The sequence below is a fragment of the Eptatretus burgeri genome, chromosome 5, assembly GCF_056783735.1.
Source record: "Eptatretus burgeri isolate ZD-2024b chromosome 5, Ebu_testis_v1, whole genome shotgun sequence".
Classification (NCBI taxonomy): domain Eukaryota; kingdom Metazoa; phylum Chordata; class Myxini; order Myxiniformes; family Myxinidae; genus Eptatretus; species Eptatretus burgeri.
In genome coordinates, this window is record NC_140965.1 from 39,960,374 (window position 1) to 39,972,873 (window position 12,500).

Consider the following 12,500-nt stretch of genomic DNA (forward strand, 5'->3'; position numbering starts at 1 on the left):
TATTGATGTATGGAAGCAAAATGTGGGTACTGTGGATAGAAGACGTAAAAATAATGGATATAACTGAGTTGAGAATGAAACAATGGATGAATAGATTCTCTCTGAATGAAAGACCCCTGAGCTCAGAAATCAGAAGATTAAAAATCAATACTGGTGAAGCAGAAGAACTTTCGAAAAGAAGACTTGGTTGGTATGGTTATGTGCAGTGAAGGCCAGAAGATAAAGTTCTAAAGAAAGCAATAAAGCTCATGGGTGACAGAAAAAAACAGAACCCACACTATTTAATCGAAAACCTTCATTTATCACTCAAATGGCATAATATTTGTTACAGATTACCTTGAATAGGCTAGGACCGACTGTGCTTTACTGCGCTTAAATGACATGCTCCAAGTGTTTTCCAAGGCACTGGAAGCACATTTGGATTTGACGGGCAAAATGGTTGATCACTTTGATGCATTCCATCAGAGGAATGAAGTGGATTTTATCAATAAAATTGTTGGATTGTGGCCTCCTCGATAAATGTTGTTCTTCAGACAGCCCCCAAATATAGAAATCTGGCTGTGACATGTATGGTGAGTGTGGGGCCCATTCAACACCAAGTCTTTGACTGATGACTCTGTTCCAAAAGTGCGTGTTGAGCTAGTACAGTGAATCACGAGAAATATGGGGATGTTGCTCCATCCTGTTGAAACATTTTTTCCTCTCTCCAAACGCCCCTGCGACTGCCTCGGGCCCTCCAATACTTCCCAAGAACTTTGATGTAATGTTTCGTATTGACAGATGATGCCTTGCCTGTGTCCTCAAAGCAGAAAAGGCTAAAGATTCCATGTTTTCTTCTGATTGTGACCTCAGCAGTGCATTTTTCTGAGTGGAGAGGTCATGGCGTGAACACTAGATCGGGGGAGGGGGGAGCGGTGGGGATCTAAACCCCCGGCAATCACAGTTCTTGGAGTTAACATGCCAAAAAATAAGGAAATGAGCCTAATCAGAAAATCACACATTGTCAAGGAAGTTCGACTTTTCTTCAATTTTGTCTGCAAATCACTGGAATGTCACTCTTTTTTGTATATGGGCTGCAGTCAGTTTGTGTTTAATTTGAATTCTGTATGAATACAGTTTCACTTTTTGGATGATAATTCTTCTCACTGATTCATGTGTAATTCCCAGGAGATATTGACTCCAATGTCTGAGAGATTTCTTCGGGCTTCTGCCCACTGAATCATGAACAAGGTCAATGTTCTCAGGAGTACTTACATCTTTGAATGTTTGTGTTTGCACAAAACTGACACTGGATTATCTGGTCAAGCCAGATTAGATCTGTGACTTGTTACAGGTACTATGTAAACCTGCACTAACCTGTTTCGTGGTTGGGTTGTCGGCGACTAAACCGTATCCCCTACCAGGTTTTCTGGTGAGGAGGGTGGATTGATATGGACACCCAGCAGGACTAAGAACAAAACCTGTCAAAGGGAGGAAGAGCTTCTTGTGAGTCTATGGCCGTAAATATCTAGTGCCCAACTGTGTCTGTGGATGTCCTCCTGCAGTTGGGTTACTTTTTTTTAGGAGGTTGTTGGCAGGATTTTCATTCTGGCCACCGTAAATCACTTCATTCCGCAAAACCCACAAATACAAAGAAAACTGAAAACCCACTCCATGGGAGTACCTCCTCTGCTGCTGCCCTTCACAGGGCAGCTCACCGGAAGATGGGATTGGGGCAAAGCCTTCGGGACCCCCATTTCTTGATGATAGGAGAAAACCACGGGGTAACCCTCCAGGTTCAGATTGCAGTGGTGTGTGGCGGAGTGGTACTGAGGTCTCGTCCACCAGAAAGCAGTCTCCTTGGGTTAACCTGAGGCGGTCCCTTCGGGTGGGTACCTGGAATGTCCCATCCTTAAGAGAGGATGATCACCTGCCTGTTATCATCTGAGTTCAAGCGTTTGAACATTGGTATTGCAGCACTCTCTGAGGTTCGGAGATCTGATAGTGGTGAGATCATGGCGGGTGGTTACACCTACTATTGGTCTGGTCGCTCTGATGGTTACAATGCCCAAGGAGTTGCTGTAGCTGTGTCCAATAAACTGACTCCAATGATAATTGAGGAAATACCAGTCAACAAGCTTATTATGAGACTAAGGATTCGTCACTCCTTGGGTGTCGTTTCCCTAGTCTCTGCATAGTGTATATGCTCCGACTGAAGCGAGTGATCTCATTGCAAAGGACATATTCTATGCCACGCTCGAGTCTGTGGTTTATCAGTGCCCCAGGCGAGATACTCCTCTTGTATTGGGGGATTTTACTGCATCAACTGGAACTGATAGTGATGGTTATGAGACATGTGTTGGTCGCCATGGGTCTGAAAATGTGAACCAGAATAGCACTAAGTTCCTTGACTTTATAAGAAGTCATGGACTTAGGGTGGCTGTTTCATCGTTTTGGCATCCACAGGCTCATCACTGGACTTGATATTCCAACGCTGGTGGTGTGGTAAAGGAGATTGACCTTGTGCTCGTTGTTGGTCGCTGGAGGATGATCCAGAACAGCAGGTTCAGTTCCCTTCCTCAACACTGACTACAGGCTTGCTGTACCAACTCTGAAGTTGTAGCTTCAATCCAGGAGAATGGTACCATCCCAGCCAAGGCTGGATGTTGGGAAGCTCAAGGATGAGAGGGTAGCTGAGGAATTTGTGAACAGCCTAATTGGGGATTTGTGGGTTCTGGGTGCTTTGGGGAATCCTGAAAAGTTATGGAGTGCCTTCAAGACCACCGTTTGTGATATTGCCGGTGGATGTCTTCGAAATCACCAGACGGCGAAAAACAATTTTGTCTCTCAAGGGACACTGGATACCATTGATCAGAGTCACAGGGCCAGGCTTAATGGCAGAGCTGAGCTGTTCAGAGAGCTGAGGCATAAAACTGTATGTGCACTGAGGGTGGACAAGGAGGCCCATGTGCAAGGAATCTGTGAGGGCGTGGAGCATCAACGATGGTCAAGTGATTCTCGTCCTGCTTACAGGGGAATTCACGCATTGCGTTCCTCCAAGCCCATCCCTTGGTGTACTGCAATTTGAGTGGAGGGTGATGAGCTCTTGAGAGAGGAGTCCGAAGTGAAGGCCCGCTGGGCCGGTTACTTTGAGCGGCTGTACCAGGCTGATCCACCAGCTGTTGAGTTGGATTTCAGGGGTGTTACAATCCCTGTTGCTGACCCTCCAATCAACTGTGATCCACCTTCATTTGTGGAAACACAGGCTGTGGTGAAGCGTTTGAAATGGGGTAAAGCTCCTGGGATCTGTGACATCCATGGTGAACTTCTCAAGGCTGGTGGAAATGCTGTAGTCATGTCATTGCATGAGGTTCTGTGCTCTGCCTGGAACACAGGCATCATCCCAACTGACTGGAAGACGGGCCTTGTTGTCCCTCTCTGGAAAGGGAAGGGTGATCGCAAGGACTGAAACAACTACCGAGGGGTGATGCTGCTCTCAGTGTTGGGCTAGGTCTTTGCTCGGATAATTCTTGATAAGGTTTGCCACCATCTGCTTTGGCACCAGCGTTCAGAGCAGTCAGGATTTACACCAAGGGGTCAATGATTGACTGTGTCCTTGCTCTTCGAGTCCTCACTGAGTGCAGATGAGAGTTTCGGCAGGGGCTGCTTGCAGCCTTTTTTGATCTCTGCAAAGTGATTCAGTGAATCGGGATGCCCTCTGGAGGATTCTTGGTCTTTGTGGGGTGCCACCAAAACTGATCACTCTGATGTATGAATGATACTCTGGTACTGAGAGTGTTGCGCGATGTCGTGATTGCATATCCGACTTGTTTCCAGTTGTAACTGGAGTTCATCAGGGGTTTGAACTGTCCACCACACTTTTCAACGCTTGTATGGATTGGATTCTGGGGAGGATGTTGGAGAGATCAAGCTGCGGTGCATCATTTGGGAATGTCAAGATTTCTGCCCTGTATTTTGCAGATGATGCAGTCATCTTTGCAGACTCTGGATATCCTTTTGGGGGCCCTTCACGTGCTGAATGAGTAGTCTGAGCAAATGGGATTATGGGTTTCCAGGGTTAAAACTAAGATCCAGGCTTTCATTTACATCTTGGATGCTGCTATCTTGGCTGTTTCTGTTTGTGGTGAGGATGTTGAGGTCACAGAGAGATTCACTTACCTTGGCAGTGATATTCATGTCTCTGCTGGCTGTGAGACAGTAGTCAATAGATGTCTGGGTCGGGCTTGGGGATTCATGGATTCACTGGATCATGGGGTGTGTTGCTGCCGGTACCTGTGCAGGAGGACAAAGGTCTGAGTCTTCAGGTGCTTCCAGTCTTGCTCTACACATGTGAGACTTGGACTCTGACCAGGGATCTGAGACCGGAGACTTAAATCCTTTGGTACCAGGTCTCTTCGGAGAATCGATGGCTATCGCTGGTTAGACTTTTTGTCCAATGAGTGGTTGCTGAGAGAGACTCAAATGAGATTTGTTACCTGCATAGTCTGTGAGCATCAGCTGCGGCTGCATGGACATGTGACTCATTTTCCTGACGCTCATCCTGCTCATCAGATTCTCTCAGCGAGGAAGCTTCGTGAGTAGATGAGGCCAATGGGCCATCCATGTGCCTCATGGTTGCAGCAGGTTGATCAACATCTCAAGGAGATGGGGATGGGCCAGGCATCTGACTGGGGGGTGGCCAGACGGAGGCCCCTGGAGTACCGGTGGAGAATCGATGCAGCGACACGCTGCTCCAGCGCATGCTTCCATATTGACCTGAACTGACACTGGAGAGATCCTTACGGAGGAATAGCATAATTCGACCAACCCCCTGAAAACAGGGGAAAATAATCGTAAAACTTTTGTTCTTGTTGTGGTTGTTATATGTACGTACGTATGTATGTATGTATGTATGTATGTATGTATGTATGTATATATTTAACTCCTCGCATGCTCTTCCAGCTGAAGAAAAGTTCATAAAGCAACCATGAAAAGCTACACAAGGTAAGCCCTTTACCATTTCAGACCCTTCCCAGAGTTCCTTCAGAGCTGTAAAGACATTCACAAATCATACACACATTAGAATCCCAATGCTACACACCCCCTCAGCCTCCGGACCAGTTTCATCACTTATTGGTGAATCATCAGCAACAGCGCAGACAGAAACGTGCACCATCGAGGCTCCCAAGCATGTACTCCGTTCAAATGTCAAAAGCAGTCAGCATATAAATGAAAAACAGACCCACTCACATCTCTTCCCTGTGACTGGAGCGAATAACCAGGTGGCGAGGTTATGGAAATAAATCGACACACACACACACACACACACACACACACACACACACACACACACACACACACACACACACACACACACACACACACATTCATGCACTCAATATTGCGTACGTACACACAAACACACACACGCACACACACACACACACACACACACACACACACACACACACACACACAGTTGGTTTCTTGTGGAGGAACAACCATTATGAAAGAAAGATGTTGGGATGGTTTCCAATGATAATTTATTGTGACCATCCCGATCTTGTTTATATACTTTTTGGAGGAACATTCTAGCATGCTTTTCCATTTTTACCTCCACCGGTTACATTTTTTCTGTTTGTTACTTATGATTTCGTAAGTATATTCATGACTTCTGTCCTTTGTGTGTGTGTGTGTGTGTGTGTGTGTGTGTGTGTGTGTGTGTGTGTGTGTGTGTGTGTGTGTGTGTGTGTGTGTGTGTGTGTGTGTGTGTGTTTGTGTGTGTGTTTGTTTGTAGGGGCACGATAACTCGAGAACGGAAGAAGCTACCAATGTCAAATTACACCAGGTGATTCAGCAGGGTGATGGCTAGCGATGATTAGTTTTTGGTCAAAATCGGTCAAAGGTCAAGGTTACAGTGAGGTCAAACATCCAAAACATGATAACTCGAGAAAAGTTACCACAGGTATTGTTGACAGAGCGTGAGTTTGGAAGATCGAGGTAAGTTCGGTGGAATTTGTGTGTCAATTCGTCGAGTTACGGCTGTTTAAAAATTTTCAGTGTTAGCGCCCATGGTTGCAGAACGCCTTGCCTAGTTGTAGGCCGCGTTGTGTTTTCGATAAAGATGGTGTTTTAAAGTCATTTTTCATCCCTATAAAGCTTATCGTCGCATGCCTGACTCGCTAAGCCGTTGGATGGTGTAAAGATTGTTTGTGGATAGCCGAATATTACGGTTTTATGACTTTGATAAAATAATATTAAATAATTCCGTAAATTCCTGTGGAGAAATGGAGTATTTTTGCTTCGGTCGACGTTACGAGTTCGTTTTAACTTCGATTTTAATTTTGTCTTCGGTTTTTGCGATCGCTTTGGACGCTTAACACTCGTTTGTCGAAATTCTGGTAAAAATCGGCTGTTTTGGAGACGTTTTAAGATTGTATAAAAATATTTCACCCGCCGCGTCATGGCTCGTCACGTGGCGCAGTGTGCTCGAGCAGACACATCGTTGAGTCACGTAAAGGTTTTGCGTGTGCGCACTGACGTCATCACGCTCGCCCCGGCGTCCTTTCGAGTTGGGGGGGCCATCGAGTGTGACCTTTACGTTACGTTAATCTGCGGTAACTCGAGAACGGAAGAAGCTACCATTGTCAAATTACACCACGTGATTCAGAGGGTGATGGCTAGCGCTGATTAGATTTTGGTCAAAATCGGTCAAAGGTCAAGGTCACAGTGAGGTCAAACATCCAAAACATTCGATTTTTGATGGTTTGGTACAGAATCATCGTAGAAACTTCTGGTTTGCTTCGCTACCTTCCCCAGAGACAGCTTTTATTAGACAAGGTCAGAGGTCAAGTTGACGATTTCGTAAGTACCAGTCTATGACTGCTTGTTTGTCTGTTTATTTGTGCACAGGATATCTCAAAAAGTTGTGGACGGATCCGGATGAAATTTTGTGGACAGGTTCGTTGTATGACAAGGACGAACTGATTAGATTTTGATGAAGATCCAGATCTGGATCCGAGTACTAGAATTTTTTTCAGTGATTCTTCACCATTGAGAGATTCGGCCAAAAACGACATATTTAGCATGATATCTCAAAAAGTTTTTATGGATTCGGAAAAAAACTTGGTGGACTCGTTGGGTGTGTGACAAGGAAGAATTGATTCAATTTTGGTGAAGATCTGGATCCGAATCTGGATACGATAATTATTGAATGTTAAAGTGATCCTTCACCATTGAGAGATAGGGCCAAAAACGATATAGTGCTGTATATATAGCATGATATTTCAAGAATGTAATGGGCCCGATATGTTCTCGTGGATCAGGCATTGCGTGGTGGAGGTATGTGCCCTACTGAGTGCCCTTCTAGTTAAAAATGTTATTGCTTGTTTCTTTACTTTTTATCTCCACCACCGAAGGTGAAGGAGGTTATGGTTTCACCCCTCTCTCTGTTTGATACTTGCAAATTTGATGATTTTTCCAGTATTTTGGTAAGTCGATTTTGATAATCTGTGTCTGTCTGTCTGTCTGTCTGTCAATCACCTGCAAACCACAATTTTAAACTGATCTTCACGAAACTTCACCACATGGTAGTTGGGATTTCTAACAACTTAGTTGAGATTTCTAAAATCCTCAATTTTCATCCCATTGACTTGAAATTTGAAGAGGATTTATATTTCAGTTAACTGAATTCAACCACCTACTATTTTTGAGGTCAACCTAGATCAAAAGGTCAACATAGACCAAAGGTCATCAAAATAGGTGGAATTTCTAAAATCCTCAATTTTCATCCCATTGAATTGAAATTTGAAGAGTATTTAAATTTTCGGTCACTGAATTCAATCAATTATTTTAAGGTCAACTTAGGCCGAATTTCTAAAATTGTCCATTTTCTTCTGATTGACTTGGCATTTGTAGTTGCATATTTGGTCATTGAATTCAACCACCAATTATTTTTGAGGTCAACATTGGCCAAAGGTCTACAACTTAGGTGAGATTTCTAAAATCCTCAATTTTCATCCAATTGACTTGAAATTTGAAGAGGATTTATATTTCAGGTCACTGAATTGAACCAGCCAATTATTTTTGAGGTCAACGTCGACCAAAAGGTCAACATTGGCCAATGGTCAAGTGGGCTGGAATTTCTAAAATCCTTAAATTTTCATCTGATCGACTTGAAATTTGAAGATGATTTGCATATCAGGTTACTGAATTCAACCACCAATTATTTTTGAGGTCAAATATGTTTCTGGATTTCGAAAGTATCATGCTATGCATGACATCTTTCTTTTTTGTTTGTCTGTCTGTCAGTCGGATATCTCAAAAAGTCGTAGGCGGATTCAGATGAAATTTTGTGGACACGTTGGGTGTGTGACAACGATGAAAAATTAGATTTTGGTGACAATACGTTCCCTAGAATTTCAAAAGTAATTCTTCACCTTTGAGAGATTGGGCCAAAAACGCTATATTATATAGCAAGATATCTCAAAAAGTTATGGATGGATTCAGACGAAACTTGCTGGACAGGTTGGGAGTGTGACGAGGATGAATTGATTCGATTTTGTTGAAGATCCGGATCTGTATACCAGAACTTTTTAAGGGAATCTTCACCATTGAGAATTAGAGCCAAAAACGATATATAGCATGATATTTCAAAAAGTTGTGGACGAGTTGTGACAAAACTTGGTGGATGAGTTGGATAGGTGACAAGATGGAGCTGAATTGATTTTGGTTCTGGTTTATTCGAATCCAGATCCGGACCATCATTGAGATCCAAAATGTAAACTGTTTGACCTGGCGGGGTTATCCGTTCTACCGAGTGCCGTTCTAGTTCATGGATATTTTCATTTGCAGAATTTTTCCGACTGTTTTGTGATTTTTCCTGCTATATTGGCTTTGAGTTGCATCAGTCTGCAAAATTTTAGCTTTCTACCCAACCTATAGATTTTAGAAGGTGTTAAACATTTATATCAGTGAGTGAGTGAGTGTGTCAGTGGTTAGAAAGAGCTTTACACATTAAATATTACAAATTCTCGGCTCACGGAAGAGTGAGAGTTCAGTGGGGCGTATCCTTTCCTCCATTTGATTTTTCTACAAGCTTGACTGCCTTGATTTAAAAAATTTGGTTTCATGCTTCTGCCATGTGATGGGAGGTTGAGACAGACACTTCCTGACCACACAATTATCTGATAAACTGCATGAACTTCAAAAGTTAAGATGTAGGATCACAACTCGAGTCATTAGCCAAAGACACAGCAATAAGCAGCTGCTCACAATGTTCTCTTTTCTGCGATTTATCCGCAGGGCCCCTCGTCACAGCCACGAGCACTGCTGGCATCCATTCACCTGAGCCAACAGTGAGTGTGACGTCACAGTTGCACAGCAGCTTGGGACGTCACAAGACAGGTGCCCTCCTGAAGTTCTGCGGCACCTCGTCTTGGTATCGAAAATGCAATCAGCGGTGACCTTTGTTCTGAGGGCCTGAGCAAAATCGTAGCCCATTCATAATAAGGCAGATCATCGGGGCCACGAGAACACAATGGAAAACGTAATCATGTTTTGAGCCTTCGTTTGACACGCCGAAGCCAGCGCTGTGCGGTGGCGTTTGGGGGACAGTGAGAGTGGCGATGTGGGAGATAAGGTCCCATGCAGCCCCCAGCGAGCAGACAATGGACGTAACGAGGGAGGTTGTAACGGATACATCGAGCCGTTACACTTCAGCGCGGCAGGAATTTTCTAATTTCCTCTGGAACTTTTTCTTTGGGCCCTTCTACCTGAAATCCATTTGTACTTTCCAACTGTCCTTGAAACATGAAATCCTTTTTCCTCCAACTCGCAGCATGAAGTGTCTTGTTCAATGTTAGCTTCACTCTTCCCACAAATTCTGTCATCACGCAGACAGTTCCATAACACCATCACATTGCAACGGTTATGGTCTAACACCCTGAATTATCGAAAAAATTTGGGGTGATTGTTTCGTTAAAAGCTTCCTTATGTTGGGTTTTAATGTCCAGCCATGGGATTGCTGATCACCATTCATGTTTTGATCTTTTTCAGGATGCTGTGTAGCTCATTACCCAATTTGAAGCATCTCATTTTGAAAATGTGAATGACATAAACAGCAGGAGAATATCTTTTTCCATGTTTTGCGTAAATTATTAATATTAGGTTCTAGTGTATTTATGTTAATATCCTGAATTTTGACAGTTTTTGTCAACCCTTTTAAATGCAGCATATCATCCACGACGATGACTACTTTTCTGATTCTACTCTGTTACAGAGCGTCGGTGCTACCGAAGCAGTTTCTTGGCAAGGGTTATACTGGGTGGTTTGGCACATTGCCCTCCAGCAGTAGTTAAGGCCAGAATTAGTAATTTGTTCAGGGTTCCAGCGTTAGTTCATCTACTCTTCACAAAGGACACCCTGGAATATTCAACATCCACCAACTAATGCAGGCAAACAGGACGCCCAGTTTAATGTCCATTCGTAGGACGGCACACACATTTATGAATCACCCTGCCCATACGTTTTCATTTGCCACATTGAGTTTTGTGATGAAAGGTATGGACACAGATTTTTTTTTTTAGTGTATTGGTTATACGGTGAAGAAGTAGTACTAGATTGGCAGGATGGTCTATAGGCTCCATCCATACATTGGGACCATACTCTGTGCAGAGCGTTGGTGCTGCCTCAGCAGTCTCCTTGGCTATTGGACACAATCTTGGACGGGTCGCCACTCCGACACTGGATACCAGCAAGCTGGCACTCATTTTGCCGACCTTGGAAGGATGACAGGCAGAGTCAACCCCACCTGGTATTAATTCAACAGCCGAGTGGGATTTAAACTCAGGATTCTAGGATCCTAAACCCACCAACCCAACCATTAAGCCAACACCAGGCATTCTACAGGCTAGAGGTACACATATTCGCCTCTAAGCTGTCTGGCCTGGGTTTGAATCCCGACCCAGCTATAAGCTGTCATTCCGGTGTTTCACAGGCAGAGTCGTTCATAAAACAATGTGCCGTCCCTTGGATGGACGTTAAACAGGTGTCCTGTCTGCTAGCATTAGTTCGTCGACATTGAAGATTCCACCGTGTTGTTCACGAAGAGTGGGCGAGCTATTGTCAGAACCTTGGGCAAGTTCGAAAATTCCTGCCCTGACCTCCTGCATCACAGTGGCAACCCGACCAAGATTGGAGCCTAATAACTGCTTTGGCAATAACCTTCTTGGGAATAACTATCTGGAGCCTAATGATGCTCTGTACACGACATGGTACATGATAATCAAATGTTGTCCAATCTGGATTTCTCAAACATGTGCATGACACAACAAGTAGCAAGAGGCTATCAAGAGTAACTTTCTACCATTTGGACACTCCCCTTGTCCCCTGCTATGCCTTTCCAGTTTCCCACCTCTTCCCTGCCTCCTACCCTCTTCTGTCCAAACACCAACCTCACCCCTCTCTACCCACATCTTCCTCCTCTATACCCTCAACAACAGAAAGCTCTCTCAGCCCTCCGGGCACTGGGCTTGTGTGTGGGCATTGGCTCTGTAGTTGGTTTGGGCAGGGGAAGGCAAGAAGGTGTCCTGCTGTTCAGATCTCATTACCCAGAGCTCCCGTGCCCCAAATTCTTACCGTCACGGGGGAGAGAAGAATGGGATCGGGAAAAATGGTGAGGGAATAGGGAGGGAGAAAGTAGGAGGTAAGGCAGTTCGAACTTAGGAAAGAGATATGAAATAAACGGGGCACTTGCAATTTGATTGAAACGAGTTTAAAAAAAAAATTCACCCAAAAGAATATCAAGTTGGTGTCAGTTTTGGTTTTATTTTCAATTTGGACAGTTTATGTTTTGGAGTGTTCCGTTGAGCTGTTAAACAGAATGCCACACGCACCTTGTCGTTTCGTGTTTCCGTGTACATCGAAATGAAAGCAACAATTGATGTATATACTTTGATGTAAAGAAAACGCAATTTAGAACACTTTGGCTTTTCTGATTGCACACATAACTGTTTCATGTGACATTTAAAAACAAAAGTTCATTTCATGGCGTTTTATCGTCCACACCACTATAGGTGTCTCGTAAATTGTATTTCGCCTACAAAGTATACAGCCATGAAAAAAAAAATAATCCTTGATGGATACAAATAAATAACGGTGGATTTTGTTCAACTTCATCATATTTTGAAGAGTAGTCGGTCATCAGGCCATGGACCCCTGTGACCTGTCATTTCTAGGCAGTTAAGCGGGATCGGCTTTTCATTTAATACGTTTAGTCATGGATCGTGGCCGTGCTAATTAAAATGGGTAGAGAATGACCATGATGGAGGCGACACCTCCTTGTGTTTGTCAGAACACTTGTTTTACATGGCTAGGGTAAATAATAAAAAAATTAACAAAAATTTTGTGTTTTTTAACTTCTTTCTTCATTCTACGAAAACTCAGCGTCCTGTCTGCTGGCATTAGTACAACTACAATTAAGATTCAAATAATCTTGCATCCATATTACAAACTATGGATCG

General features: G+C 43.7%; 1 long non-coding RNA gene across 2 annotated transcripts in view; it reads left to right on the forward strand.

The window, feature by feature from the left end:
• LOC147026287 (uncharacterized) overlaps positions 1 to 12,500 on the forward strand; it is a 105,909-nt gene that overhangs the window by 76,938 nt on the left and 16,471 nt on the right. Inside the window, exon 3 of one of the 2 annotated variants that reach the window (XR_015058273.1) lies at positions 9,283 to 10,115. The exons of the other annotated variant lie outside the window; for it this stretch is intronic. This is a non-coding gene — a long non-coding RNA (uncharacterized LOC147026287). Of the gene's footprint in view, positions 1 to 9,282; positions 10,116 to 12,500 lie in introns of those variants that run through there. 2 annotated transcript variants of the gene reach the window in all.